The 5,634-nt window shown below is 47.7% G+C and overlaps 1 long non-coding RNA gene across 1 annotated transcript; it reads left to right on the top strand.

Moving 5' to 3' along the window:
- The first annotated feature begins 408 nt into the window (after nt 1–408).
- On the top strand, nt 409–5,375 carry LOC130142654 (uncharacterized). Its single transcript, XR_008819477.1, has 3 exons — nt 409–797; nt 2,341–2,381; nt 4,805–5,375. It is a non-coding gene; the product is annotated as an uncharacterized LOC130142654 (long non-coding RNA).
- The last annotated feature ends 259 nt before the right edge of the window (nt 5,376–5,634 follow it).

Here is a 5,634-nt window from a genome sequence, read left to right on the forward strand (position 1 = left end):
TGCGGGTGGGAACACGGGAGGAGGGGTGGGGGTGGGGGTGGGGGGTGGGGGTGGGAGGGGAGGGGAGAAGGGCGGGGCAGGCCGCCCGCCGGCCCGCGCGCATGCGCCGGGCGAAGTGCGCAGGCGCCCCAGCGGGGGGGCAGGGGGTGGGGCCGGGCGCGCGGAAGAGGCGCGGTCGTTCCCTGCCCTCGGGGTGGGCGGGGTCGCCGGCGTCCGCTGTTTGCGCTGAGGGCGGAGGTTCGGGCCTGCGCTGCGTGTCCGCGCTGCGTGTCCGCGCTGCGTGTCCGCGCTGCGTGTCCGCGCTGCGTGTCCGCGCTGCGTGTCCGCGCTGCGTGTCCGCGCTGCGTGTCCGCGCTGCGTGTCCGCGCTGCGTGTCCGCGCTGCGTGTCCGCGCTGCGTGTCCGCGCTGCGTGTCCGCGCTGCGTGTCCGCGCTGCGTGTCCGCGCTGCGTGTCCGCGCTGCGTGTCCGGTGGGCGCGGGGCTTCGTGCTTCTCTGCTCTCTCAGAGACTTGGTTTTCCCCCGCGTAGCGAGCAGATGCTGTTTGTACGTGGTGCTTCACGCCTCCTGGCGTTGTGCTTGGGAGGGAGGCCTGGCCGCAGGTTGACAATTGCCACACGTTTTTTTGTGGCTTGCCACGCATATGTTTGTGTTCTTTGTGACTTGCTTTCCCAACCTGTCCTTAGGTTTTCACCTTCACTTCTCCTGTGCTTTAAAGGAAACATGTTTGTCCTTAAACTGGTCTGTGATGTCTGCAGCCTGCCTGATGGCCATTCCAGTTGGTATGTGGTGCTATAAGGTATGGCTCACCAGGGCTCTGCAGGTGTGGGAGTGCCCATGCCCTGCGAATGGGGCTGCATTGTACCCCTGTCTCATATTGGAAATAAACTGCAGCTGTTCTCACTAATAAAATTATATATACCAGTAGCGCTTTGTTTCTGCAGAACATTGTGTTGCCATGGAATAGGTAGCAAGAGTTGACCATGGTGTATCATGTCACTACTTTCCATCTGAAAAAGTTGGGCAATATGTAGAGCTGTGAAACTTGTTTCCATTAGGGGAGGTGAATTGTGGAGTTGCATGGTGTTTTTGTGCAAGTCTATTTTGTAGTATTATGTGCAAAGCCTTGTTGTCCTGACCATTGTCAGGATCAAGGAACAGGAGGGCATTTCCCTGCTGACAGTTCCGAGCCTGTAAGCACTCCCACCAAAAATACATGCAGTCTTTTTCTCAGGACCATTGCTGCACACTGTTCGCAGAGTATCTCCTTTTTTTTTCCTTCCACTTAAGCTGGTGTGGTCCTAGTTTCCCTGATGAATTTCTAATATGCAGATTGTTTGGATCAGATATTTTGTTTAAGACCTGTCATCTGAAACAGAGTCTACCCCCAGCAGCCTGGTGATTTGGCAAATGAGCCAGAAAGCTTAGCAAATGTGTCTTGTGAGTTGCCTGAGCACTTTAATTACTTTGAATAACTAATTCGTGGTGCACCCACCTGTGGCAGTGTTAAGAGTCAGCCTCCCTCCCTTGATGCCCCCCCTTTTGGACAAGGCATCAACATCACCATGTATATACCCAAGCCTGATCTTGCTTGCAAAGCTATTCTATATGGCTGTTTCTTCATGTATGTGCTAGGTTGCTCAGAATATTCTGGTAACAGTCACAGCACTGGAAAGTCCCCTGCATGATGAGTTTTGGTATGTATTAGTGAACTGCCTGACACCCAGCTGGTTTCACCCCACCTCCAGTGTACCAGTAGGGTCTCTGCACAGGAATCACTTCACTCACAGGAAAAGTGGAGCAGCATCCTAGATGACAGACAAAGTGTGTAACAGTTTATGGAAATGCTACAGAAGAGCACAGGGGACTAAAATGTGCAGTTGAAACTAACGGGAAAAGTGAGGCACAAGATAGTAAATGTCAATATTGTGAATTAGCACTTTTGTTCCAGCCATGTATCAAGCTCCTTGGTTTCAGGACATACCAACACATGATTTCAGTCCTTAGTTCAGCACTGAGACAGGACAAAGAAATGAGAAATCAACATGTGAAGGGAGGTGGAGTAGGGGCGGAATAGAGCAGGGAAAAGGATAGCATCTCAGGAGAGACTGGAGAGGTGAGTAAGGGGACTGGCCTTGCCTATTTCAAGTCCCCTCCTGCAAGCATCATGTGTTGAATGAGTCCCAGCTGCATGTTGGATTTCTTTGAAGTAACGAGCTTGGGTAGGCTTGAGCTAGGAAGAGATGGAGGGATAGGAACATGGGGGAGTATGGCTGCTGGCAGATGAAAATTTCAGAATTTCAGTGTTCAGGAATCAAAGATTATTTTTTTCTTATTTGCAGATTTGCAAATTATTCCCAATGCAGGTGAAGACCTCTGAATGGTAAGCATAACCTTGTTAAGGGAAAAGCCAGCTCTGTTAATTCAGCCGCCTTGTGAAGACCCCTTAAAAGTTTAATTCATGGGTCCTGCCTCCAGTCCAAAAGCCCTCAGTTCACAGCCTCAAGTTCCCTGAAGACCATGGATCAAGCAGAAAATGGATAACATTTGTAGCCAGGAAGAAAAAGATGTTTAGTTATGTGCGGTGTGTGCTGTGTCCGGGAGATGGAGATGTTGGCAAACAGCACAAGGAGAGGACTGCAACCCAGAGGCAGGGGTGGGTGGATGGCCTGGGAGCTGAGTAGGGAGACCAAGTGCTGTGGGAGTGGGCAGAGGGTGAGAATCAACCCTCTGGGTCAGAGCCATGCAGAGAGGGAAAGAGAGAAAGGCTATAGAGGCACAGGGGAAAGCTTTCTGGGACGAAAAACTGGGAGAAAAGCAGAAAACAGAGGTGTGAGTTAAATGACAGCATTGCAAAGACAGTGGGAGGCAGGCATGGATCCTCAACGCTGTTTAAAGGGGGGAATATGTGGCATGCCAGGGCAGGCTGCTGCCTGTCAGTGTCTTGCCTGCAGCTCTGGGGTGGTGACAGCATGCATAAGCCTTGTATTGTCCCAAATGCTGCCCTGCTGATTCACCCCACTGAGCACCTCCTCAACATGTGTCTCAAGCACCTGTGCCTGGTGGCATCCTCTTGGCTGCTGGTGGTGCTGGGTGTCCTGGGCTAGGGCACCCCTGCAGGACCTGTGGCTCAAAGGAGTGCTCTGGGAGGACATGTATCCTGCCACATCAGTTGTTCTGCCTCACCTGTACATTCAGAAGCACACCTAGGACTTGAGTTTATGTGCATGTGGATCTGCCTGTGGTCTTGATGTACTGGAAATCCACCCCTGACTTGTCAGCCTTGTGCAATGGTATTTGGTTTGGCCAAGAGGTGTCTTGATATCAACATGTGAACTCTGTTATGTGTGAAAACATACCGTGTCTCCATTAGTTGTGAAAATACACATTACTAGACCCTGCCAGGGTCCGTGTGAGGGCTGTTAAAAAGTGGATGCTCATATATTCGAGCAGGGCGCCACTGCACATGTACGTGGCTACTGCCCTGCTGTAAAGATGGGGGCAGGTAGCTAAAAAGCAAAATTGTGGAAGAAAAAACACCTGGTGAATCTGGTCAGGATTATTCAAGGGAATGGTGCAAATAAATAACTATTAACTAGAGCAAAGTTGGAGTCTGCAGGAACAGCTGAAGGAGAGAGAAACTGGAGCCTCAGGAAGAATAGACCTAAACCCAGAGACTTTAGGATTGAAAGGAGAGGCCACATGCAGGAGGATATGGGGTTATTGGGTAGGGGTTGAAAAGGCTCTTATTTACACCCTGCAAAACATGCAGAAATGGTGAGAAAACCAAGGCATAAAATCATGTATAAACATTTATTGTTCTTTTAGTTCTAAATGTGTATTAAGTTTTTTGGTTTTGAGGAGCCTTGCAAAGCTTGTTTGCTGAAGTATTGCATGCTCCTGAAGACTTGAGCTGTGAAATCAGAGTATCTAAAAGGTTACAGCTCTGGGGATAAAGTGTAGCTGGAGTTGTAGCAGTGGTCCTGGGGTATCTGTGTTACCGTTCAATGAAAATGTGACATGGTAAGAAAGAGAATGAGGAAAAACCAGATGCTTAGGAAATGTACCTGTGAAACAATAAACCTGATTGTTGCTGCAACCTAGTGAGGCTAAGGGAGACTCAGAAGAGAAAGTCTGAGAGAAATTTGGGAGGATAATTTTTTTTTCATTTGTTCCACTGAATGAGAACTTGGGAAAATTGAAGCAAAAATGGACCCGTGCCTCTTTCTAAGTGACATACTTCTTTTTGCTATTCCAAGATTACACTTAACTATGGTAGATTTAAAAAAAAGCCCAGAAATCCCTTCCCCCTGAAAGCAAAAGTCCTTAAATCTGTGCTCTGCAAAGAGCTGCAGTCATTTCAAGTTTGGGCTTTTTGGTCTGTCAAGAGAGATCAAGCATTTGCCTTCTGGGTGGGAGGGAGTGAAATGCGGGTGCCACCAAATGCAGGAGTGGTTATCTGGAGTGAGCTCTGGACACGGCTCTGTGGGAAAGCACACTCAGGATGGTGGCAAATGTTCTGGTGGGGGAGCTCTGGCAGAGCCATGCTGCTGATGGGCCTTTATTCCAAGTTGTGCTTTCAGAGTTTTGTTTAGAAAATATCTTAATAGCTTTGTATTTATTGAGTAATGGTGCCACAGATATCTGTTCCAGGAAAAGCTCGCTGGGATTGACTGCATAATTGGAATGGCAGAAAATGTGGTTTTTTTTCTGATTTGGCCTGAGAGGACAGTGACTTTGCTAAGACTTGGGTTATGCATTTCTTCCTTCTGATTCTAATACAAGCTGTGCGCTTTCATTTCTCAGGTAGCAAAGAACAACTGAGCAGAAACTGGAATTACTGAAAAGTGTGCAGACATCAGTGGTCCATAGATTTCAGTTCCATCATGATACTAAACTGACCCACAGCAGTTTGCAGAAAATGTCAGGACTGGTGTCTGAGGAAGTGAGGAAAGGAGGGCACCTGTCTCTGAAACAACGCTGTGACTTGGATTGCTGTGAATCTCCGTCTCTTCTTGTGCTGCTGTGGTATATCTGTGTATATCACTATGTAAACTACTGAAATTACAGTGATAAAAGAGAAAGGGAAAAAAAGCTTCTGTTGTAGAAATGCAGAGAAAATAAATGGCATAGCAAGAAAGCCTTACTGTGACTGAAAAATTACATTTGCCTTTTATAAAGCTCTAATATTAACTATTTAACAGGCATGAGAAGGGAAAAAAGGGCTTAGAGAAAGTCAGGAAAGCATCTGAAAATCAGGGTCACTTTAGAGGCTTTTGTGATTTCCTGTAATGTGACATAAAACATCTGTTGTATTTTTGCTGGGAAATTTGTAGCTGAGGTGAATGTAGCAGAAAATAAAAGTTGAGAAAACATACACAGGGTTGCTGTGCTGGAATGAGAGTTGTGTTCCTTATTGAACTGGTCACAGAGGATGGTGCCTGTTCAAATTCACATAAAACAGATGCTAAAGCATGTGTTAGACTGTATTCTAACATGTGTGTTGCTTACTTTACTGTTGGTTTAATTTTGCATTACCAGAAAGCTTTTGTTTAGATATAAGCAGCTTTTGTTAATCAGTCTCGTTAATGCAGGTCTCTGGCTATGGTTTTCCCTCCTGTCCTCGCTACGGGCTG

This window comes from Falco biarmicus, chromosome Z (assembly GCF_023638135.1).
Source record: "Falco biarmicus isolate bFalBia1 chromosome Z, bFalBia1.pri, whole genome shotgun sequence".
Classification (NCBI taxonomy): Eukaryota; Metazoa; Chordata; class Aves; order Falconiformes; family Falconidae; genus Falco; species Falco biarmicus.